Source organism: Mus musculus, chromosome 4, assembly GCF_000001635.26.
Source record: "Mus musculus strain C57BL/6J chromosome 4, GRCm38.p6 C57BL/6J".
In the NCBI taxonomy this organism is placed as follows: domain Eukaryota; kingdom Metazoa; phylum Chordata; class Mammalia; order Rodentia; family Muridae; genus Mus; species Mus musculus.
The window spans coordinates 32,160,976-32,187,942 of NC_000070.6; the positions used below are offsets into that span (position 1 = coordinate 32,160,976).

Sequence of the window (26,967 nt, forward strand, 5' to 3'; positions counted from 1 at the left end):
ACCTCCTGAGAGTGCCACTTCCTGAGCTAAGCATATTCAAACCACCACACCCATGGTTAGCAGACTACTTCCCAGATGAACTGGGGCTCGTGCAAACAGGCCAATTAGGAACAGGGTGGGCTGAAGAAAAGAGAGGAAGCTTGCCTTTTGACCTTTCAACCACAGCTTCCAGAAAGTCGGCTTGAGGTCCAAGCAACTCACACCAGACCCCAAGTCCTGGGCTTGCTCAGCAATACAAATGATACCTAGAGGCCACCCTCATCCCCAAATCTCTCCCAACTTTTACCCAGCAGAGCTATTCTGAAGGGGGTACTATGGCTGCCATATTCTATCTGATGTGACCACCACCAGTCTTGCTCCTTACATCTGGTGTGAGTTCTGCCTTTTCCTTTCCACAGCCCTTTATTTGAGACAGCATCTGTGTAGCCTCTGGCTGGCTTTGAACTTAGAGAGGCAACAGCCTCAGCCTCCAAAATGCTAGTATTAAAGGTGTGTGCCACTATGCCTTCCTCTTTCTGCCCCCTTCTGAGTGGCGCTATCAAGATCTAAAGTGTCCCACTCCCATAAGGCCCAATTGTCAGACCATTTACTTGCCTGGAATCCATCTTTTATGTAGTCTATAAAGCTAGAACTATCATGGAACTAGCCCTCACGGGGTACACGGACTTCTGAATGAACCTATTCGTCAAGGCTGAGACAAAACCTCTCCGTCCCTTTCTTTACTCTGCCCCACTCAAGGCAACAATGTCGCTGCTAACCAGGAAGCTGGTCTTTTCTTAGTGTGGTTACAAAATCAGCCAGCGGCTCTGATACTCCATGGAGAAGAACAAACTGCGCCTTGCTCTGTATTGTCCCAGACATCGCAATGTTACCAGGATGCAGCGCTCTTCTCTTTGTAAGCAATCATCACAGAGAGCCTGGCATTCCTCATCTATCACTGCCTTCCGTGAAATTCAGGAGTAGAGAATAATCAGAGTTGTGGGGGTGGGGGTGCTCTTGTCCAACTCCATTTCACGACACATTGGTTAAAGTGGATTTTTAATATGCCATCCAGGTTAATGTCAGGGAGTGAGTCTGAGCCACTAATGAAGGTGTTCCCCTGGGACTCTCTACTGCTGAATTCCATCCAGACTTAGAAACACACAAACACACATTTTCCCACTCAGACATCTGGGGGAAGGGCGGGGGGGCAAGGCTGTCAATCATTCCCAGTCCAGCACTGGTTTGACAAAATGCACAAAGAGTAATTACAAAAGAAGAGACACCCCTCCCCCCAGGACCTTCCTATGTAATCTTCTTCTAAAAATTGAACACAGGTCATCATTTCACCTAATGTAAACCGGGGAAGTACAAAAAACTCTAACTGAGATGAGAGAGGACAGGCAGGGGTGGAGGCGGGTGGGAGGTGGGGCACAGCCCTGGTGAGGACAGCCACAGATCTTTTCCTTTCCAAAGCTTGATTGGCCTTACCACCCTGTATGCCAGCAATTAGCCTCGTGGCCACCTGACTGTCAAGCCGTGAGTTCCACTGCTTTGACACATTGTTCCAATCTCTGGGGAAAGGCGGGAGACCAGTTCTAATTTTAGCTCTGTGGACTCCTACCCAGGAGACAAACTCCACAATGAATTTATAGTGATGCGGTTTATGTCACGAGCATCTTACTGAAAATTACTTTTGTTCTGGGTTTAACTTTCAAACGATTCTCAAATTTCAAACGTTGTCTTCTTCCTGAAAAAAAAAAAAGAAACTAGAAGTAGAATGTTTTCAAATGATAATTTTCTTCAAAAGAGCTTTATTCCCCCGAAACACATTTTTTTCAAGTTGCATACTAATACTTCTGAGATGAAAATATGCACGCACCGCACAAACCCACGATTACCCCCTTGACAACCAGAACACGTGTTCTCCTGAAACAGCCACACTTATCAAACATCGGGCCTGTGTGATTAGAAAGAGCTGCATCAAATTCATCAGGAAGCCTTCCCTAGTTATAGAAAGAAGTAGTCAAGATAGCTATATAAAAGAAAGAGGAAGAGAAAGAAGAACGTGGCTCGGGGGAGGGATGGAGGAAAGAAGTCAGCACACAGCCAGAGGACAGTGCCGCAGCTGAGGAAGACCCTTGTTCAGGGCTGTGGAGGACTCCCAGGCAATATTCCAGCTAGGCTCAAGTACAGGGGTGTTCTCAGAAGAAGGGTAACAGTGAGAAAACAATAGTCTCGGGGTTCAGTCGAAGGTTACTTCATTCTTACCATCATCATCGTCACCACCATCATCACTATCATCTCATTACCACCACCATCATCACCACCACCATCACCATCATTATCATCATCACCACCACAACTTTGCCAGATCTCAGATGGATCCATTAAGATGCAGGAAGGCCAAGCTACTTGCCCAAAGTTATGCAGCCAATATATGGGGATCAGAACCCAGCAGGTACGCTATAAAACTCACAACGAGCCACATTCTAAACTTCAACCACTGGCATTATCCTAGCAGACCATTGCCCTTTATTCAGAATGAAAGGCTCTGCCAAAGAACTGTCAAACCTTCACTCTGGCTCATGGACCGAAACCATACCCTTTTGTCTCTTTAACTGCAGAGAGTTTTTATTTCTCCCTAGGGAATATGACCTGGTAAAGTTTCCTAAATTCAGACCCATTTATAACAGGGTGGACTTGGAAAAATGTTTTAGAAGAAAAATGGTAGATGACGGTGAAGAAATAGAATTGGTTCCCATGTGTGGTCCAAGAAGCAGCTTCGTTATAGTGAAAAAAAGAGTTTTGTTTGTATGGGCAGTTGAAGATTAGAACCTGGGAGGTCTGTGTTGGGGTAGGAGAGGGTAGGATGTAGGTAAAGGCAGAACTTGCAAAAGTACAGAACGGAATGATCCTACCCAATCTCTCCAGAGCCCACCGCTACTTCCCTGGGCTCTCCCATCGGACATCCAGAGCGTTCTCAGCTTGCCTGATGGACAGGAAGAATGGCATTGGTGATGCTACAACAGCGATCAAGCCTATATAAAACACTCCGACAAAAAAGGAGTTACGGATGTAGTTTATTGTGGTGGATGGTTCCTGAGGGGCGGGGGCAGGGAGCGGGCAGTTGGGGCAGGAAGCTGAGTGATCTCACCTGCCTCTGCAAACACGGAGCGAACCAACAAAACAGAAGTGGCTGAGGGTAGGGAGACAGCTTCCTCCAGCAAGGCTCCACCTCTTAAAGGTTCCAATAACTTCCCCCAAACAGTGCCACCAAGCGGGAACCAAGTGTTCGTATACCTGTGCCTATGGGGGAGGTGTCCTCATTCGAACTACCACAAATACCTGATGAGATACACACCAGGAAAAAATGAAACCACATCAGAGGCTAAACTCTGCCAGGTACAGAGCGTTGGAAATTCCCCACACCCTGAAGTTTGTATTCTTAATTCTGGGATCTATCAGTCGGCACAGTTAGGATGGAGGAGGGGACCTGACTCACACACTACACCCTGGGGACTAATGTAAGCCACAGTCCACATGTACGTAGTTCTGCCATGGAAAGTTGTCCTTCCTGTGACTATACAACTTGTGTGTTCTGAGGTTGATTGAGTCCCCTCTGGGTTTCGAGAAAGAGGTCTCTTGGCCATGTGTCGCCTGTGGGATTTTGTGCATTACGTTAGATCAAACTACTGGTCCTGTCCTGAGTTGTTTGTGTTAGCCTTTCCCTTGCTTTCTTGTTAAGGCTTGGCCTGGGTTCAGGCTCACCCGTTGGTCCGGATGCTGCCGCATCTCAGCTGATGACGATCTGTAACCTTTACATGGTGGGTTTGACCTCATCGACACAGAAGTAGGTTCGGAGCAAAGAAAAGTAAAGTGCTTGCACACTCCTTCCGTGTCACTAATCGTAGTCATGATAATCAGCGAGGCGTCTTGAATCCCTACCACAGGGCCCTTGGTACATATTAGCTCACTGAACTCTCATGACCACCTGCAGAGCTGCTTCCAGTCTTGTCCAAATTTCAGAGAAGAGGAAACCGGCCTGGGAACTCTTTCTCAGAGTTACAGGGTTAGTAACTGGCAGGACGGAATGCAAACACAGCTTGATGCCCACACTCTCAACCACAACACAAGTGACTTTCTTAGTCTTCCTCCCTGGGTGTTTTGACTATAAGAAGCCGGCTGAGAGGAAGCAGCTGTTTTCTCTCCTGCTCAGACTCTACCTAACTGCCCTTGACACCTTTGCATTTTTATCCATGCAGAACAGAGCTGTTTGTGTAAACTCCAGGTGAGTGAGTGCTTTCTCTTCTATAGCACCAAAGATTTGAGAAGGTTCGACTAATGCTGGCAAAATATTAGAGGCCGACCGGCCTGCCTGCCGTGTCCCAGATGGTATGTAAAGTTCCTTCCTGTGGCGGCAGACATGAGAGGATGCGGGACTCATCCCATTCTGCACTCTTACCTTACACACAGCCTCTCCATCTCGACCCTCTGGGGCCACCAGCTGGGACCAGCAACATCCACACAGGAGAACCTGGAACATGAGGGTTGTATACAGAACAATAAAACTGTAAGAAACAAAACAAAACAGAAGAAATATAGGGCATCTGTAGTTACCAAGGACTCTGAGAAAGCATAGGCAGCTTGTGTGACTCAGCTTCCTTTCCTCCTTTCCTTTCCTTTCCTTTCCTTTCCTTTCCTTTCCTTTCCTTTCCTTTCCTTTCCTTTCCTTTCCTTTCCTTCCCTTCCCTTCCCTTCCCTTCCCTTCCCTTTCCTTTTCAATTTTTACTCTGAAATTATAATCTGCAGGGTGCCTCTGCCCACTTCAAGAAGACTTAAGACTCCACAGAGGAAGGTGATCATGAACCAGAGGTTACCACGGCTCCACGGGCCTCCCAGCTTTCCCTCCCTTGGCTTAATCCTGGCAGTGACCTCATGTACCATCTAGTCTGATTTCCCTGTCCAGGGCAGAAAGGTCAGATGGCTTGTCTCCTGACCCCTGTTCTCAAGTCCTCTCTCTCCCTGCTCTCCTATTGTGGGAGCTGTCGGGGAGTGGGAGAGAGCACTGTTTCAGACACTGGCAGCTTTTGCCTGGGTTCTTCTGCTCTGTGTAAGGGAGACCAGGCTGAGCTTAGATGCCAGCCAAAACTTGGAAGAACGAGACCCTCAACCATTAAGTACTCAGGGCACAGCCCAGCGAGTAAATACAGTCACTCACATAGGAACCAGGAGGAACGAAACAACAGGTGCTTTGAAAGGCTTACAAAAATGTCTTTGTACCTGGGCCACGTGAAAGCCACTTCCAGGGTGACAGGAAGGACATTTAGTGTTTTCACTTAAGGTTTATAAAGTAAACTGTGCTGCAGAGCAGGCTTTCCATTCAAACCCTTTCTGGCTGTGTGCAGAAACCGCTCGGGTGCCTGCCATTTCTTCCTCTTCTTTACAAAGATGCTTAGTGAACAGCACGAGGGAAGTAAACACCGGGGAAGCGCTAAGAAGAAACCTGTTCAGGAGTCCAAGGGCTCACTCTGAGAGAAGGGCTCAAACGCCTGACCTTCGGAGGATCACAGAAGATCCCAGCACAAGGCTTAGTTCAGGAAGTGTGCACAGCATCTATAGAAGGAGAAGCAATGGCTCCAGGATCACAAGAAACAGTTTTTAATCTTTTCTCAATTGTATTTACGTGTGTGGATACACTCACAGAGGCACCTCCTGGAGCTAGAGTTACAGACGGTTGTAAGCCACCAGGAGTGCAAGAGCACTCCACCTTCTTAATGGCTGAACCATCTCTCCAGCCCCAGGGGTTACAAGAGATGTGGTCTAGTTAAGTGCCTGGGCATCTTAACAAGCTTGCTTCTGTCCCGTCAGTCTGTGGATGGATGGATGTGACTTTTTGCATTTCTAAGAAGCTTCTCCAGGGTGAGGACCATACTTTGATGAGCAACTGCATTCCGCGTGCATCCATCCTTAGCAGATTCGGAGTTAGTTAGGTGGGCTGGGCTAGCATCAAGGAAAACAAGATGTGGCTGAGGTTTGTTCCCCAGTGAAGGAGTAACTAGGGTTACCTCAGTCACTAAAAAGAGACTTCTGGAAATCCTAACTAATATTAAAGTCCCAAGTGCTGGGACCGTAGGTGTGAGGTGCCATGCCCAGCTTCACATCATCCACTTGAAGGGACAGCTCCAGTTTTGAGATGTCAGGTTAAAAAACAACTCAAACCACTCACTGTACATCACACATTGGGCCAAGTAACGGGGGCTGAGTTCAAAGCACCTTATTAGTTCTAGACCTAAAAAGCCATAATTGTCTCAGACACCGCTGGGCTACAAAGACACCAGACACATTATTGTTCTCTTTTTATTGAAGTTCAGTTTAGAGTGTACAGTTCAATGAGTTTTGACAAACACGTAGTCATGTGACGGCCAGACGACAGAACAATTCCACCACTTCCAAACGTTGCTTTGTGTTTTTCTCAGGGCACTCGGGCTCAGAGCAAATGGCCGCATGCATGCAGGTGTGAGGGCCTCCGCATCTCTAACATCAGCTGTAGCTTTCAGGACGAGGTCCCTGCCCTTCCAGTCTCATAACCGCAGAAAGCCAAATAACTGCCTTCCTTGTGTCTCCTGGCTTTGCTGCCTCTGAATGGGATCACATAGTATTTGAATTGTGGGTGTTGTTTTAGCTTTTTTTGTATGTGTGTGTTAATGGTGACATTAGGAACCCATCTATATGGTTGCATCTTTGAGTTTATTTTTATCACAACGTAATATTCTAGGGTTCGTATAGTTTGTCTGTTGGCCAGCTGGTATATGTTGGGGTCACATCCAGGTTAGGACAATTACAAAGAAAATATCTGTGACCATCCATAGGACTTGAACCGTATGTATCAGACATTGTAAGAAATTGACAAACTGGGTTTCTGAAAGCACTCATGTCGTTTGACGTCTTTACCACAACTGAGAGTTTAGATTTATTTACATTTCCTGCAGCACTTGATATTGTCAGTTATTTTAATTTTAGCCCATCAGGGTGTGTGTGTGTGTGTGTGTGTGTGTGTGTGTGTGATCTTATTTAGTCTACATTAATAACTAATCGTTTCGAGTATATTTTTTATACAACCTGTGGATCAATTGTATGTCTTTTCTGACTCAAAATTATTTCCAATAGTAGACTTCAAAGATTAATGAACTAAAGCTAAAGAAATGAAACTATAAATCCCCATATTTCTTCCATAGGGCCCTGGAGATAACGTTCCCAAAAGAAAACTAAGAGGCATTACAAAGTCAGAAAGACTTGCCAGGGTCAGCAGGGAGCTCAGAGGGCAGAGGCTCTTGTTGCAAGCTTGGTAACCCGAGTTGGATTCCAGGACCCACATGGCAGGAGGAGAGAGCCTTCTTTCACCAGGGCTTCTAACCTCCACACACACACCACAGCAAGTGCACCTCTCTCCAAAAAAATGTGGATGGAAAATGGAAAGTCTGTGAATCTCTATAGCTTTATGCATTCAGTGGGATGGATGAATTCACAGGTTGTAGAGAATAGATAAATAGATTTTAATATCATGGAATAATTTTCAAGTGAGAATGGGTATCTGAATCCTAAATTATTTAAAAATCCCTTAGGTTATTAATCTATAATAGAAAAATATAAGTGTGGGACCACATACTCACTATGAGAGGTCTAGTATAGCAGTCAGGAGTGCTGGCTGAGTCCAGTGTTGCTAGAGAAAGATAATAGTGAACTACTGTCACCCATGAGAGTTTTGAAGTCAGTAACATGACTTTCTGAATGAAGTGGAACTGAAGGCCTTGAGAAGCCCCGACAGGTCTGGCCTCTCGCTCAGGTGATGCACACACAGAAGGCAGACCTCAGAACACATGTCTGTAAAGCATCTCAAAACTGCTGCCAGAACCAGATGTGATATGCTCTGCTTAAAGAACAACAAACCCTAGCTACCCCTGAGCGTACATGCTGTCTCAGCAAGTTCTTACTTTATTTGTGTTGTTACACGTTTATTCACAGAACTATCACCCCGTGGTGGGTGTTTCAACGTGATGCCCATGTCTTCCAGGTGCTCCCTTGTTCCAGGTCTCAAAGAGCAGGCAAGGCAACTATATGACAGTGTTTGAAATACAGTGTGAAAAAATTAAGTGCTGGCTGGACTCAGTCAATCTGAACTCACACCCTGCCTCTGTTACATGTAGGAACGTTGTGGGTCTCAACATCATCACACGTAAAATTAAAACGATAGCAACCACCACCACCACCACAGAGCTTGTGGAGTTAAAGATGAATGGGATCTGTAGAGTGTGCTCAGTAGATATTAGGCATCATTCTGTAGACACATAACTGCAAACTAACTTAATGCTGAGCATTGGAAAACTAAATACGTACATAACAACAGCAGAATGCTGCACACACACACACACACGGAGACAGACAGACAGACAGACAGACAGAGACAGTGCTAATAATTGTAATAAGGTCTGATTTCTATCTCAAAACATGTTAGTGAGGACTCATTTCTACAATAGCATCCCACATATACAGTAGGTAACTTGTCCTCTTTTCTAAAGGGACACTTCAACTCCTTCAGGACCAAGAAAACAAGTCTGAGGATATTTTTTTCCTGAAAATAAACCCCTGACTTAATCATGTTCAGTCCAGATAGTGGGTCAGGTGTTGCTAGGCAGAGTCCCTACAGGACACTCTGGCTTTTCTAGGGGTCCTCTCCATGTTGTTCACAATGATGTCATCTTCCAGTAAGTGCATAATATTTTCCCCAAAGATGTATGTTCATCACAAGAAGCAGTTACAGAATGTGTGCACAACACACAGATATCACTGTAAAAAAAAAAAAAAAAAGAAAGAAAAAAGAAAAAAAACCCCGCCCAAGAGCCAGAGAGATCGCCTAGTTCCCTCAAATATACAACCCCCCTTTCTTGATTGTACCCTTTCCCAGGCTTCTTCCTCTGATCCTACCAGGATTCGCCGTGCGGCCAGCCCTCACTCTTCTCCATAGAGGATGCGGACTGGAAAGTTATCACTTGTTTAGTGAGATCCTTAGTGGGAATTTGACAACCATTAGAGCACACAGGTGCACTCGTGCAGGTGTGAGACCCTCAACAGCTCTGAAAGCAGCTGTGGCTTGCAGGGTGAGGTCCCCATTCCCCATTTAACAGTGGAGAGCCAAAAACAGACTAAGAGGTGAGTCACTGACGAGTTATTCCTAAACAGCAAAGACCAACACTTTAGTGAATTCCAAATCCTGAAGTCACACGAGTCCAAAGAGGGAAGTCGTGAGAGTCAGGAGAGGGGGCAGGAGGCCGTGAAAAAATAGAAGTGACAGAAATAGGCCTTCAGTGTTCTGGCTGCTCATTAGACCAGCACTGAGATGGTGCTCATATGGCCTGAATAACTGATACTTTTTATAAGTAACTGAAGAGCTATAAAAAGCTTAGCATTTAAGAAAACAACAAACAGCTGTGGTAAATGAGCAAGAAAAAAAAAAAAAGAAAAATCTAAAGGAGCGAGCAAGCATTGTCTGGGCTGCAGAAGGTCAAGTTGCTGCAGGAGGAAGTGCTAAGCCCTCCTGTCGCAAATGCTACAGTGTATGGACCGGCCCCTCCCCCTCCCCCACCCCCTCAGCCACACCTCTCCCAGAACTTGCCCTCCTCCCTTATCAAAGAGAAAGAGCACAGGCAAGTCAATAGAATACTCAGCCATTATCTCCCGAAAACAGCATTTGTTAACCCAGGAGACCTAGCCACGGATTAAGCAGTGTCCACCTGAGGTCTTGCAGACCAAGGTCTCCAGTGAGAGCAAAACTCTCCCTGAGGTCAGCTGCCACTGCATTCTGGATGAGCCTCATTGAACTGGGGCGGCCCCTGGGATTGGTTTCTGTGCGCCCTGAGATGTCACACAGTTGCCCTTCCCTTTAACAGAAAACGTTATCTGCAGGCGCTACAGCTAGCAGTGGGTAACGGTATTCCTTCCAACTTCCTCACTTGGCTGATGGGTAAGTTCAGTGATGAAGGTCGCTGTCAGTGGGAAGGAGTGCAGGAAAGTGGTCGGCAAGCACTTGGCTCTGGCCTCTAAAGTCAACTCCACTGCTCACTGTTCACGACTTGAGTGTTAACCTCTCGGCACCTCAGCTTCCTTGGTAGTAAATTTAGGAAGTCGGTGTTTCCTTCCTCTGGTCTTCAGCTGAATCTCAGGTTAGCTTGCTAACTAATACTTGAGAGCAATCTTGAGTGGCCTGTAGACATCTCGCCTTGTCTCTAAGCTTTGGGTGATATTCTTAATAATACATCGTAAGCACAAGTTGGAAGAAATGGAAAAGGAGCAGGAAAAGGGTCGGTCTGTTGTTACCGAGCAAAGGTTTTTGCTTCTTATGTTATTGAATGAAGAAGTCAGCCCAGACAGATAGCTAAGGAAAGGACAGTATACTCCAGAGAGAGACTACCATGGTCAGGGTGAACTAAGTAAGTGCTTTGGGTTCTGTGTTGTGGGTTTTAAAACCATTTTAATGAATATTTATTAAGTGGGTGGTATGTTCATGAGATCAGGTGACTCCCTTCCAAATCATGTTAGACCAGACCTCCTTTTTTTTTTTAAACTATTCTTCTCTCACATATTACATCGCGATGGCAGTTCCCCCTCGCTCCCTCCTCCCAATCCCTCCCCACCATCCCCACTACGCCCCAGATCCATTCTTCCATTTCCTTTCAGAAAAGAACGGGCATCTCAGGGATATCAACCAAGCATGGTATAGCAAGTTACAACAAGACTAGGCACAAACCCTTATGAAGGTTGGACAAGGTAACTCAGCAAGAGGAAAACGGTCTCATGAACAGGCAAAAGAGTCAGAGACAGCCATCCCCACTTCCACTGTTAGGAGTCCCACAAGAACACCAAGCTACACAACATAACATATATGCAGAAGACCTAGGTCAGACCTATCAGGATCCCCAGCTGCTGCCTCAGTCGCCACGAGCCCCTATGAGCCCTGGTTAGTTGATTCTGTGGACTTTTCTATGGTGTCCTTGACCCCTCTTCCGTAGGATTCCCCAAGCTCAGACTAATGTTTGGCTGTAGGTCTCTGCATCCATCTGCGCCCACTGTTTCCGTCAGTTGCTGGATGAAGCCTCTCTTATAACAATTGGAATCTCCTTTTATTATTATTATTTTTTTATTTTTTGGGATCTCCTTTTAAATGCATTTCTTTCCATAGTTCTTTTGAAAATTCCTCATTGTGGTTCAAAACCACAATGCACACGGATATAAGGAAGACTGGGTCTTTTGAGGGTGTGGACTGTTCATAAACTAATAGGAATGGTAGTTGGAAAGTGCTGTGGTGTACCTCTGATACAGTGAGAGGAACCTGACTGTAGCTTCAAGTTCATCTAACCACACAGGAATGCTCTGGTCCACTCCCGTTGATGCATCTACAGCACAATTCCCACACATAAGAGAGCATTGTGGGAGATGGGATGAAAAGATCGTAAGGAACTTTGGACTGTAAGGATGAAAGACAGAGAACCAGGATATGATGGCTGCAGAAAAGCAGCCAGGAAATCCTAACAATATGGCTGCCTACCCTAAACAATGGCAATACTTTTGACATTCCAATGTGGATGGGGGGATCTCACGGCTAGGTGAAGAGCTGCAGGAAATTAACAGATGAGAAAGAGATAATCTTCCCCGGGGATTAGCTCACAACTGGTTATCCGATGCCAAGTGGTCTATCCTAAAAACATGTATGCAAAGAAAATGAAATGAACTCAGCATGCTTTATTATGTATTTATTTGTGTGTGTGTGTTGGATAGTTTTATGTCAACTTGACACAAACTAAAGTCACCTGAGAGGAAGGAACCTCAATTAAGGAAATGTCTCCAAAGATTTGGCTGTAGGCAAACCTGTAAGGCATTTCTTTTAAACCAGCGATTTGATGGGGCAGGGCACAGGCCATTGTGCTTGGTGCCACCCAGGGACTGATGATCCTGGGTTCTATAAGAAAGTAGGTTGAGCGAGCCAAAGTGATCGAGCCAGTAAGCAGCACCATCCATGGCCTCTGCATCAACTCCTGCCTCCAGGTTCCTTCCCTGACTTCCTCTAATGACAGATTATGTCAGTGTAAGTCAAATGAACCCTTTCTTCCCCAACTTACCCTCCCTCGCTCACGATATCATCATAGCAATAGCAACCCCAATTAAGACACTCTCTGTGTGTAACCGATAAAGAAAAAGAGCCCATGAACTGGAGAGGGAGTTGGGGAGGGGCATGGAAAAGGTTGGAGAAGGAAGTGGGGAGTTAATATGCAAATCCAGAGCACACATATGAAGTTAAAAAGATAAGCTTAACATTTTGAAGTTATAAAGATAAGCCTAACATTTTGAAGGAAGGACATATCCATAACCAAGGCTTTGCTGCTTAGGTGAACCCTAAACAAATATGGTCCTTATTTACATCCATCAGCAATTGCTGAGGGGAAAATGACAATGGGGTCATCTTTTTTAAAGAAAGTAAGCATTTGGTTCTCATCTCTGTGGTGAAACACCTGACATAAACAACTTAGGGGAAGGAAGGTTTATTAAGTCACAATTTCAAAACATGACCCCTGAACCCACTGCCTGGGCCCTAAAGTGAAGCTGGACATAATGGTGGAAATGGTATGGTGGGACACACCAGAGGCTGCCCACCTCTTGCTGGCTCGGAGTAAAAGAAGAGCAACAAGAGGCCAGAGCCCAGACATTCTCTCAGAGGCACCGTGACCTCTTTCCCTAACCAGGTCCACCTTCCAAGGCTGTACCACCTCCCAATGGTCAATTCAGATTTTGATCCCATAAGTGCAATAAGCCATTGATTAGACCTAAGTCCTCATGATCCAGTTGTCTCTGGAAATCCCTTTATAGATGCATGCAGAGGCGTGCCACATCCATCTAGACCCCTTTCCTTTTTCGCGTTCTCTCCTACGTTTATGTTTATTATTCTTATTTTATGTATATGAGTGTTTTGCTTGTGTGTCTGTCTGTGCACCAAGCACGTGGAGTGCTCTCAGATACTAGAAGAGGATGCTGGATCTTCTAGAGCTGAGTGGCAACAGACAGTTGTTACGTGCATCTGGGCCTCTTTCAATTCAACCAAGCACAGTCAAGATTAGCCATCATGCTCAAAGGTCAGGATGTTTGTTCCCATGGCTATGTAGCGACACTGCAGCATTTCATCCACGCCGATTCTGGAGAAAGATATGCATTATAGAAAGGCCTTCTTGTCCCACGCAAACTGGGTGAACATCCCAAATAAGGAATCTCTCTTACATTTACCTTAGGACACGGGACTCCCGTAGACAGAGATTTATTTGAAAACTGTACACAGAGAATCACTAAGTTCTGGGACTTGTCGATTCCTTAGATTGCCACCACAGACACCAAATCCCCTTTCCACTGTGCAAGCGTCCCCACAACCCTTGTCATACTTGGACCACGATGGAAAGCAGACCAAGGTCTGAAGAGGGTGGATTTAGGCACAAGGGAGCTTTTGAAAGCTTGCTTTGATGTCTCTGGTTTAAATTTACAGCCCCGTCCACTCAGACGAAGAGGGGGCCACCGTGATGCACCGACGAAGGCGGAGAAAGCATTCTCAGTTGTGTTTCTAGCCTCGAGATGCTCTCCACACCTAAGAGTGGTACTCCGAGATGGAAGACCGCTACTCCTCAGATCTATTCTCTTCCAGTCTCAGTGGCAGCTCCATGCTCTCTGCTTTAAGATAATTTCTAGCTCGCCCCGTCCAAACTACAGCACCAAAGCCCAGCATGATACAGAAGTCCTGGTCTTTGATAATGAAATGCTTTCCCCTTCAGGACCTTGCCTACCTCGATTCTTCCTCTAAGCATATGCTCTGATTAAAAAGGACACAATTAGAGTCTTCTCCCCCTTCTCATCAGGGTATTAGTCTTTGCTGACCCAACGCTGACTCATTCCGTGATTCATCTCCCCAGTGCTCTCGGAGGGCAAATAGGTGTCAAGTCTGGGGGGACGAGCTTCTGTGAACGCGCTTTTTACTGGAACCTATCCTACCTCAAAGCTCTTCTGCCAGATTCCATTAGGAAATTGCAAGCAGATGCATAGATCCAAGTGCCCTCTTCACTCCTCCTCATAATATATACACATCAGATTTCAGGGAGGGGCTGAGCTGACTGCCTCTCATGATTTCTGGGCACAACAGACATGCAGGCCAATGTGAATCCCAAGCATGCAGCTCCTGTGTGCATGAATACATATCACATATCCCCTCTCATCAGTGAGAAACTACGGAGCTACCAGACAGGGGGAGAGCAAAGTGACAATCGATATGTTGTACTTCAGAATGTCAAGTGAAGGCCATAACAAGATGGGCAGCCTGCCCCAGGAATTTGAAAAGAACAGAAATACCTAAGGATTGATTAGGGGCCGGGCCAAATTCCAGGCTTGAACTCAATCACAAATTATGCTAAAAGCTCCCAAGGGATGGCTCCAATTGGCGATTTTTTTTTGAGCATGCATTCCGTTCTTCTGATACAGACATCATTCCTGCCTGGGAGATGACTGGAGAATTAAAAGCTGGAGCAAAAAATGAGTTCAGGAAGGGCTGTTTTCTCATCCGAATGCCCTCGATCTCCCTGAGACATCTCCCACAGTCTTTAAAAATGAGTGGATTTTATTATTCCGCTTTGCCATTCTGGCCCATCATGAAGGCCAAAGCCAGCATTCAGAACAATAAGAATTATCTCAGATGACAATGGCCAGGTCAGAAGACTGCACTGTGGCAGACAGACTTCCAAGCAGAACTGTACGAGGCAAGTCGAAAGGCAGGTGTGGTCAACCTTTAAGGAAATGTCCTTAAAGGGGTTTTCCTATTCTTTCAGGAACATTTAGGTCTTGTCTTTTTCCTGTGGACAGAGACATATACTTAATCACTAGCATATTGTATAAGAGAAAAATATATAGACCTTCAAGACCTTCAAAATATATAGCCACAGTTCCAACCTTCATTACCAGAAATAACTAGAGGAAATGAGAAGCAGGTGGGGGAAGGCTTTCCTGAGCGATGCCAGGACTCCGCTTTAATTCAGCTTGTGGATGGCCTGTTCCCACCTCCCCGTCTGGCTGACCATATATTCAGAGGTCAAACTACTAAAATCGAGCAAACACACTCAATTTCCTTTAGACTTAACCTCTGCAGTAAGAAGAAGCACATTTCTCTTGAGACGACGTGAACTTCAAGGGGTCTGAATTAATCAAAGACAATGCTAAGACCATGTGGTGTGGTGGTGGTGGTGGTGGTGGTGGTGGTGGTGGTGGTGGTGTGTGTGTGTGTGTGTGTGTGTGTGTGTTTGTGTATGTGTGAAATGGGCACTGGAAATCTAAAAGGAGTTCTTTATTTCTCCAATGGATAAATTATATCTTCCAGAGAATAGTGTACAAGGTCTGTTGGCATTGGCAACCATTCCCTTGGCGTTAGTATCTGACAATATCTTTTGTTAATGGCTGGTAAGTGGACAAAGCGAACACAGGGTAGACCTAAGGACACACCTCTTCTCCCTTCCACAAAGAACCCACATTACTCCCTTTATGTTCTTTAGGCAGCTGTTTTAGTCCTTTGAAATTTAAGAACTGCCCAAGAATTTAAAAGTGGTCATTAGCATATGCTTTGAATATATACCAGAGACTACTGTCCTGCACAAAGGGAGAGTAAGGCCATTCACAATTCAGCATTCTACTTGAAGCAAGATCCTTCTTTGTTAGTTTACAGCCTAGCTCTGGGAGCATCTCACATAATTTTGGTAGACAAAGGGGGGGGGGAGGGCAGGAAATGAGTTTAAGCCCTGCTTCTACCTCTTCCTGAATACTAACCTTTGACAAGTCGTTTAACCCCTGGATAACTCAATTTCCCTATCTGTGAAATGAAGCATTGAAATAGATCATTTCCAAGGTCACTTTCTGCTATAAAATTTTATGATGCCTGAGGCTCTGGATATATTGGAAAAAGCTGTGTGTGTATGGATTTGTTGCACTTAAAACCCCAGGGAGCTAGAAAGACTTTAAAGTGATACAGGAGTATAACAGAAAGTTAAGAGGATGCCCGTGTTCCTAATGAATGAACTTGCTCAAAATCCATCTCTGTGCAAGGAAACCTTTGGTTGTGGTGGACTTCCACAAAAGCTGCTCCCACAGAGAAAAGTCAGAGCTGCCACTTGAGAGCTTCAACTGGCTTCCTCCCTCTCACTTCACCCTGTGGATGCTCCAGGAACACCGCCTTTCTCTTAGTGAGCCTCTAATCTAATCAGGGGACAGGAACTAGTGCCTCTGGCAATTTGTGTAAGTTTGGTTGTGGGCCCATTAACCACACACACACACACACACACATGCACTACAACACACACTCAGACACAGACAGCACATCATATACACCACACATGCACATACATATGCACCACACATACACACACATATACACTATACCACACATACATACACACACAGCCACAGACTCATACATACACACATACAAACCTACACTCACACACACACACACACACACATCCATACAATCGCATATGCTCACAGACATACACACAGCATACCATATACATATACACCACACTATACATACACACGCATATATATATACCACACATACACATACATCATACCACACACACATACACACATACACAACTACCACCCCCCCACAGACTCAGCACACACTCATACAAACCCACACACACTCACACAAACACTCACACAATTTTTTATACAAACACATACAAACTCACACACACACACATACACACACACATACACACACAGCATACTACACACAGATACACACCACACTATACATACGCACACATATATCACACACACACTATGCCGCACATACCTACACACACACAAAACTATCACACACACATACAAACACACACACATTTTCACACACACTAACACACATTCAAACTCACACACACACACACACACACACACACACACCAATTGGCAGTGTTCCCCCCAGAAATGCTTCACAGACAGACAGACAGACATGGGTCCCTACTGAAGAGGTGAGTTAATATTCTTCCTGGTCATGTATCTTCAATGCCAGATGTTTTTTTGTGTCTGGAGTCAGGGATAAAGAACTTCAACTGTAGGGCTGGCACCTTCCTGGGGCCCAGAACTCCACCCGTTGCTGCCTGCTTTCTGCCACTCCTTCTCTTTGACTATGCCAACATGAGCATCTCTTTGCTGAGCATGCTTACCCTGGTTTATATAATCCACTCTACTTGCAGTAGCATTACTGGGCACCCACATCAATTCACTCTGCTGCCCCAGGAGTGTGGGGTATGCAGCTGTGCTCAGCCTTTCTCAAAACATCAGATCCATAAGCAAATTCTTTTCTCAGAGTTTTGCCAATTGTGCCCCACCTCTCTCGCATTGCTAATCTTCCTGTGCCCCGTCTTAACCACTGACTTGGTGTGTGGCATTTTCTTTCTTCTGTGCTATGGTGTGGACGTGACACTACTCAGGCGATGAGAAAATACATTTGCTGGGCTAAATTCTCCGTTTGAGGTGACTGAATCTCTCTAAATGGTAATTCCTTATAATGCAAAATGGATTCAAGCTTTTTGAAAACTCTGAACGTTTTTATGGACTGAGTCACAAGACATACTTTCCATCGGCTCGTTCATCTCTCTTCCTTATCTCTAGCTGATAGGTACTGTTACGTGTCCAATCTTCTTCCTCTCCACCACACTCAGACTGTGAAGTCTTAGCCCTTGTACCTAAGAACGTGACAATTTAGAAACAGGCATGCTACAGATGTGATGGATTAGGACGGGAAGATGATGCTGGAGCAGGAAGGACCCCCACACACACCCAGTATTGGTGTCCTTATTACCAGAGGACACTCAGAGTTGTACACGCAAGGGTAGCATCCTGTGCCAAAGCAGGCAAGAATCGTGCTTCTACAAGCCAAGAGCACAGAACACAGCCAGCGACCATCTCAAGCCCACCTCCATCTCAGACTACTCAGCTCCAGAATTTTGAGAAAAGAAATCTCTGCTAAGCCACTCTGTTAGTGGAGCTTACAACAGTCCTAAGCACCTCACACAAGAACCACATTTGGATACCTTCATCTAGGCTTTTCTTTAAATGACCAAGAACAGCACTGGAGGGATCTCGGCTTAAGAAGTAAACATACTTGCCACTAAGCCCGATGCGCTGAGTTTGGTCCTCAGAACCATGTGATGTATGAAGAGACCTAACTGATAATCAGAGTTGTTCTCTAATCTCCGTGAGTGCCCAGCACATGCAAACACACACAGACACACAAAATTAAATAAATAAATGTAAACAAATTATCAAGAACAAATCTTTAACAGTTGAAGTCTGATTTCTTTGCCAGTTGTTACACCACACACACATACACACACACACACACACACACACACACACCACACACCACACATACCACACACACCACACACACCACACACCTCACACACACACATACATACACACACACACCACACCACACATACCACACACACACCACACACCACACACACACCACACACACACACACACACCACACATACCACACACACCTCACACCTCACACACACACATACATACACACACACACACCACACCACACACACACACACACACACACACACACACACACACACACACACACGTCCACACCCAAACACAGAGCTGTGTGTGGGATTGGTTCCACTGAGCAGCTGTTGGGAATGCTCCATACACCATGCTGTAATAGCCAGCGTCAGGAGGGCCGATGTCTTCTTACGCTCCATTCTGACTTAGTGAAAAACATAGAAGAAGAAAAAAAACCAGCACACTTACACACTCATTGGTTTAGGCCCTGTCATGATTCCTTTTAAGAAGCTGCCAATAGATTTTAGTCATGTTCTGGCAAAGGTTTCCCCGACCACAAACACTACATAGTTGCTGAATGAGTCACTACCTTGAGTAATCTAATTCCTTGACCAGTGCATGCCTGCTGCTCACAGCTCACAGCTCAGCGTCTGCTTGTGGGTTTTGTTTTGATGGGTTCCCTGAAGTTTCTTAAATGCTTTCTAAGGGTCAAGTTAAAGACTTACTATGAATCCTTTGGGAGTCAGTGGCATGTGAACTGGCCAGTTGTCAGGAACCAAAACGCTAAGTTTCATTAAGCCTTCTCATGCGGTAAGCACGGCTCCATGTGCCCTTAACACCAGGGGAAGCGGCAAGTGTGAACTCGAAACTTTTCTCTCAAGCTGTAAGCCTTTTTGCTAAAGAATCCAGGAGGGGAAAGGGGAGAGGAACAGAAGGGCTTCTGGGGAAAGATGTCAGGGGAGCGGAGCCCACCCATGTCTCCAGACAGGCTCGGGAATTCAGCATGTCCACCAGACGTCTGGATGCCTTAGAAAGAGCAGAACAAAACTATAACCAAACGGTTATTTCTATCGAAGACTAAATAAACCAAATAGACCTCTGGGCTTATTTTTACATTTATGTGTGGCTAAAAGATGTTTTCCTTATAGACATGTTCTAATCAGAAGAATCCTTATGTGCATGTGTGTTTCTGTGTGTGTGTGTGTATGTTTGTGTGTAAATGTGTCTGAGTATATGTGTCTCTGTGTGTGCATGTGTGTGTGTCTGTGTGTCTATATGTGTGTCTGTGTGTGTATGTGTATATATGTGTCTACATGTGTGTCTCTGTGTGTGTCTGTATCTGTTTCCATGTGTATGTCTATGTATGTGTGTGTGTCTCTGTGTGTGTTTGTGTGTGTCTCTGTGGCTGTGTCTACATGTATGCCTTTGTGTGTATGTCTGTGTCTGTTTGTCAATATCTCTGTGTGTGTCTGTGTGTCTGTGCATATATGTGTCTGTGTCTGTCTGTCTGTGTGTATGTCTATGTGTGTCTTTGTGTCTATGTGTCTATGTGTGTGTCTGTGTCTATGTGTGTGTATGTCTGTGTCTATGTGAGTGCACCTGTGTGCACATGCAGGTGGAGATCTGAGGTCAACCTTTGCTGTCGTTCCTTATTATATTACTTTTCTGTGACTGTGATAAAGTAACCATGACCAAAAGCAACTGAAAGACAATATTTATTTTAGCCCCAGAAGGATAAGATACTGTTTTGGTAGCAAGAAGTCACATCTCCATCTACACACGGGACGCACAGAAAGTGAACGAAGGGTGGAACAATGCTATACACTCTCACAGACCTCCTCCAGTTCTGTACTTCCTTCAGGAAGACTCCACTTCCTAAGAGTCCCGTAACCTCCCCAAACAGCACCACCACCTGGGACCAAGCGTTTATACATGCGACTCTATAAGGGACATTTCTGTTAGCGCACCACACAAAGAGCCATCAACCATGAATTTTGACAGTGTCTGTCACTGAACCTGAACTCACCAATTAGGCTAGGCCGTTGTTATGTGACAAGACTTTCCTGGGGAGACATAACACACACATCTACTCACCCCACATAGGACACCCATGACATATCAAAGAATGGATATCACCAAAGTCAATACAGTGAACCATAAGTTTTATTGGGGTTAGTTAAAGGAATATGGATGAGAGGTCACTTACAAGAGCAGAAATGACTTAAAGATAGTTGCATCATCAAAGCTCATCCCAGTATGGGTGACAGCTCAGAAAAGTTAGAAACCGGGAGCACACTGAACAGCCTACAGGCTGCTCAAAAGGTTGGAGAGTGTCCTTCCCCAGTGTCTTGATCTCTGTTTCTTCTAGAAAGCTTGTCCTGTTTCAGTCTCTTTTTTGCCGCCCATCTTGTCTGAGTCTTTGCTTACTCTTGGAAGGGAGGGACCTAGTGAATTTGATTAGTTTCAGGAACTTCCTGAGGCCATTTTGTGTTATCTTCTGGCTAAGGAGCTGGCTATCCAAAGAGCTTGAGGATCTACCTGTCTCCATCTCCACACAATTGGGGTTATAAGAGCATAACAGCACCCCCACATATTCTGCTATTTTTGAGACAAAGTCTGGCCTGGAAGTTGACATGTAGACTCATCATCATCTGCCTGCCTCTGCCTTCCAAGTGCTGGGATTAAAGGCAAACCACCTTCCTTTTCTCTAGTCTGCCACAGGAGGTGCTCCCCACATTTAGGGTGGATCTTCCCACTTCAAATAATATAAGGAAATTCTTGGGAATGCCTAGCATCTTGCTTCTTAGTTAGTTCTAGATCAATTCAAGTTGACCACCAAGATTAACTATCATGGTAGTATTTAGCATCTACTCATGGAAGAAGGAAAATCTGAGACTAAAGGATTTAGAGAAAGCCGGCCAGACACTAATGAAATTCTCCTTATAAGAAAACTACAATATTTAAAATGCCTCTGTCTACCATCCCTAAAATATAAAATATTTCCTAGTTAGAAACAAAGAATCTGGGCTGGGGAGATACTCGGTCTGAGGAGTGCAAACCATGGATCTCCAGAATCCACATAGAGAGTCAGGAAATAATTTTTTTCTTTATATCTTTCTGTTTACTGTTGCTCTTATTGGCAAGCTCATCTATCCTATCGCTGCTCTTTTTCTTTCCATCACTGACACTAGAACCAGCTTCTTCAGGTTTCCCAGGTAAAATGAAGACTGGCAACCCTCCAGGGTCCCTCCAGGTTTTCAACACCAAATTGAGACTACGGAAGCATCCAACCCCACGAACTAATCAACAATGAGATTCCTGGCTTCTCCAGTGTGAGACAGCCACTGAGGGACTGTCAGACCATGTTGTATCAGCCAGTTTCCTAAATCCATTTTTTTTTCTTACTAAATCCAATTTTAACATATATCTTGTCCATCAGTTCTGTTCCTCTAGAGAACTCTGGTTAACACAGTATGGAAACTGAAGTGGGAGAAATGGAATAGAAGTTCCAGGAATTCACTTCAACCACGTCATGCTATCCTCTAACATCACTGAATAACAGTATTAGGTCTCAAGCATCTGCCCTGGCTGGGGAGGCCTTCACAGCAGCTGAAGAGTAGCCATTTAACCACATCATTCAAGATTTACATTTTAAAGGCAATATACAACTCCCATAAAAACCAGCTCTGTTTTCAAAACAGCTTTAAGAACAGACATGGTGCAACTGTAAAGATCAAAGACCCCAAATGATATGATACAGTGGAAGGGAGTCCAAAGACGCGTCACTCTGCACTTTTTATTCTCTACCTACTAAGGCAGCTTGCCTTGAAGAGACCGTCGACACAGAAAAAGCTGCCTTTAACTCAGATCACACCCCTCCCTGCCTTAGGACACTGCTTCCCCATCTGCAGATCAAGGTTAAGGCTACTGATGCTCTCACAGATGAAGAGAGGAAAGCCAAGAAATGCCAGTGAGAGAAGGTGATAGACCAGAGGAATAGCCCACACATTCGCCATTCTCTCCATCAAAAGGTGGGTCACCATGAGCCCAAGTAACTGGAGCTATCTTGAAAAAGAACAAAGGCATCATGTTTTGTGATTGCAATTTATATTTAAAAGTTATAGTAGTCAAGACATTTTTACTGCCATAAAAACAGACACATAGGTCAATGGAACAAAACCCCAACTATCTAAAGTCAACAGATCTTCAACAAGGCCATCAAGAAGATACAACAGAGAAAGGGTTTCCTCTCACTTTCTCCACTGCCAACTCTCTTTCTTATAACCCAGAATGGGCTCAAGCCCATGATCCCCTTTCCTTTCCTAAGATTTCAGGTTGTGCTGCCACTCCTGGCTGATGGTTTTATTTATTTTTTTAAGAAATGTGTTGGTTAAAATGGATAACCACATGCCAAGGCATGAGATCGTGTCTTACCTTATGCTGTACACAGAAATCCATTCCTGATATAAAAACTTAAAACCATCAAACCAGAACAGGGTGTAGGAGAACACTTCCTTGACCTCAGCAATAACTCTTCTGATGCTTTGTTAAAGCCTGGCAACAAAAGCAGATATAAATAAACAGGACCACCCACAACAGAGCTTCCGCACAGCAAAGTCAGCCAACGAAATGAACAAGCAGCTTGTGGAAGGAAATGTTTGCAGAGTTAAAGTAATGAACTTAAGCTACATAAAAACACACACACGACTCAAACAACAACAATAGTGAAGCCCAAATAATCCAATTAGAAATAGGCAAAGCATCTATATGAATAGAGATTTTTTAAAATGAACTAAAAATTGTCCAACACATATGAAAATGCTCACCAACACTAATCACCAGGGCCTGTACCTCAAAACTGAGTAAATGTTCACCTCTCACCCATTAAGATGGTTATTACAAAAGATGACCTGTGTTGGCCAAGGCGAAGATGGGGAGCATCTCCCATTATGTTATTGGGAGGAATGGGAACTGGTTCAGTCAATATGGAAAACAGTACAGGTTCTTCAAAAAGTAGAACTACCATATGACCAAGTTCTTCCGAATACATACCCGGAGGAATCTTCTCTTGGGATAGACCCCAAAGAAATGAAATCAGTGCCTGACAAAGATCTCCGTATTCCATGTTCATTTCAGCCTTCACAGTGGCCAAGATACGGAAATACTTCAGTGTTCACCAATAGATACATAGATAAGGAAACTGTGGTATAAGGCTAGGATAGACCGCAGTGAAAGAGTTTGCCTAGTATCCTAACATGGACAAGACCCCCAGGCTAACTCACAGTACCACACATAGAACTATGACATCTTCTATGTGTTAGATATCATAGTCGATACTCCAGTGCTATTCAGCCTTAAAAGGGGAGATGCTGTCATTCATAACATCATTAACAGACTTGAACTTGGAGGATCTATACAAAGTGAATTTAGTCAAACCTACTGCATTATCTCACGTGTAGGACCTAAATATATCAAGCACACAGTGGTAGAATAGGAGAGTTGGCTTACAAGGGGTGCAGAAGAGTGGGAGAGGAGGTGGCCAGCTGAAGCTCGGCGGATGTGAAGCTGCAGTTACACAAGATGAGTACGTTTAGGGATCTAATGCACACCATGAGGGCTGTGGCTGAAGACACTGTATCATAGACATTCGCTGTGAGAGTAGCTTGCCGATACTCTTACCACAAAGGTACCTACATAAGGTGACAGGCATTGAAATCTGCTTGACTATGGTAATGGAGTCACTACATATGTCAAAGCATCATGTCCACTATAAACACATTCAGTAAAAAAGAAACCAAGCCACAGATGAAGAGCACTTAGTTGGTGTTTGATCTAGGCAAGTGACTATATTTCTAAAACCCAATTTCCATATCTGTCAAATGGGCAGATGCAAGGACCTTGCCTAATATGATCATTGCTGAAGAAAAGCAAGCACGTTCACTCAAGCTGAGAGTTTAGCGCTGGCTGTTGTGTGAATGTTAGCTCTCACCAGCAAAGCCACTTAACAGCATGAGTGAAACCAACCGGGCACAGGAGTCTAGCCAACTGCACTGTAATCGAGACTGTCCAGGCTCCTGGCTCTGCAGTTTCAACTCCACACTCTCAAAAGATATCTATATCTATATCTATATCTATATCTATATCTATATCTATATCTATATCTATATCTATATCTATATCTATATCTATATCTATATCTATATCTATATCTATATCTATATCATCTATATCTATATCTATATCTATATCTATATCTATATCTATATCTATATCTATATCTATATCTATATCTATATCTATATCTATATCTATATCTATATCTATATCTATATCTATATCTATATCTATATCTATATCTATATCTATATCTATATCTATATCTATATCTATATCTATATCTATATCTATCTATATCTATCCATCCATCCATCCATCCATCCATCCATTCATCCATCCATCCATCCATCTATCTATCTATCTATCTATCTATCTATCTATCTATCTATCTATCTATCGAGAGACCGTTTCCATTTTGTTTTGCCAAAGTGATGTTCTAGGTCCACAGCAAATATTATATTGTTGAAAATGGGTCACTCTCCTTGTCTTCTTACCGTAATGAACTCCGGGATTGGAAAATATACCCTCCCAACACCAAGACTCTAAGAAGAGAGCTAACCCAGCCGACATTCATCTCCAGAGAGAGGCACTGTGACAACCACAACCATATTCCACTGGATAATTGGCGGTTACAGAGCCAAGTTTTGTGAACGTACACAAGACTAAATCATCATATGGACTACGGGAAAGCAGCCCCAGATCAACTTGTCAGCAAGTCAAGAAACAAGCAGCGGAACTCCTGGCAAGTCACTTAAGACAATCTGGGGTGAAATGGAAGAGCAGTGTGTCGCCCTGCTGGGAACACTGTCTGATCCTGCCTTGCAAGAATGTAACAGGGAAGGGAAGAAACATCAGCGGGTGAGCACCACTAATCGCAGAGTCTCCTCCGTCTCAGGCTCCGCACACTGCTTCCTAATGCCATTTTCCTCTAACTTAGATCATCTGAATATGTTCATTTTCATATGCTGCCAGAGGGGTCAGATAAATCACCTGCATCCACATCCACGCTCGAGTGAGTGAAAATGGCTTTACCTGTTGGGGAGCATCCAGGTTAGTCAGTTCCACGGACTGGCTTTCAGAGGAGGTTGAAGCCCTGTGGGTTTCGGAGACGTACATTTGGAAGAAGAACACAGAGAAAGTGCACTGTGAATCGACACACCGTTTCTGCTCACCGTTCAGAAACATTGTATTCTCCTCTCAATTCCTCCCCCTGGGAGGTCTGGCAGGGCCTGTTATTAAGACCTTAAACTTTCTATCCTGCCTGCTTGGTTCCTCTTAGAATTTAAAATTTTCATCACGTGACTTGCTGCTCCATGGAACTTAACCATCTAGGGAACACTGACCAAGTGCCAGTATCTCAAGTCGTTGTGCAGAGAGAGGCTGATACTACTGGCTTCTATTCATCTGCAAATGGTAAGGGCCAGCCACATACCAAACACTGAAGCAGCACATTTGAAAGAAGCTGCCGAGCCCTTAAACCCCCAATGAGAGTCAGGCCAAGGAGGGGGGGGGGCAGGAAAGTGAGTTAATATAACTATAGGCTTGCACATCTGACCCCACCCGCTGACATCTGCCACCAAGTGCCATGGCGAGACTACATCACCTCCTGGGAAAGATGCTCCTGGGACCCCAGCCCTGGGTGGTTATCCCCAGAGCTGGGCTCCTGAGCTCAGCCCAAAACAGCCCAGCAAGAGCATATCCTTATACTTGTGTGTGCCTCGGGGTTTTTGTTGTTGCCTCTTCTAAAAACTTTAGTCTTGTGTGCAGCTCTGGAGAGGAAGGTCTTGTCTGCAGCTCTCCGTGTTCCCTTTATTCTCCTTCTCCTCTCATTTCCCTTTTGTTTTCCCATGTCTGCTGCTGTCTGAGACTTCCTCTCTTTTCTGCCTTTGCTCTGAGGCGGTAGTTCCCTCATCCCACAGGGGCCTGCTCCGAGTGAAACCTTGTGACCCACCATTCCCACTTCAGGGTGTGAAAAGTGGCAACATATTAACATCCAGCATCTTTAATTGGAAGCAAAAAAAAAAAAAGTATTTTAAAGACAGCCCACTGAAGGCCTTCCCCTCACCCCTTTGTGGTTTTTAAACAAATCTTCCTATGTTGACCAGGCTGCCTCAGACTCCCAAATTCAACTGATCCTCCTGCCTCAGCCTCCTGAGAGCTGAGACTAAGGCTCACACCTGGCTTTATCTATTTATGAGCAAGACAACCACATGATCATAAGTGGCTCCTCCTTTGAATGCCTATGTTTCTAGGAAAATGAAGCATCAGAAAGGTATGCCTGAAACGGGGCAAGCCAAGGGGACACATTGTTTATGAGCCGTACTCCCCTGGGTACGGTGGCTTTGGGACTGTTTGTCCCTAATGGGGTGAGACAAGGGTAGCATTCCTGGTGTTCTCTCTATAGTTCTGGGAGTAAGCACTCGCAATGTTCTC

The 26,967-nt window shown here is 44.7% G+C and overlaps 1 long non-coding RNA gene across 2 annotated transcripts; it reads right to left on the reverse strand.

The window, feature by feature from the left end:
• On the reverse strand, nt 1–25,817 carry Gm42266. 2 transcript variants are annotated; one of them, XR_881175.2, is made up of 4 exons: nt 25,567–25,817; nt 22,852–22,971; nt 4,445–4,516; nt 1–1,729 (listed from the first exon to the last, which is right to left on the reverse strand). It is a non-coding gene; the product is annotated as a predicted gene, 42266 (long non-coding RNA). The 2 variants fall into 2 exon arrangements; XR_881176.2 differs by lacking the exon at nt 22,852–22,971.
• Between the last annotated feature and the right edge of the window lie 1,150 nt (nt 25,818–26,967).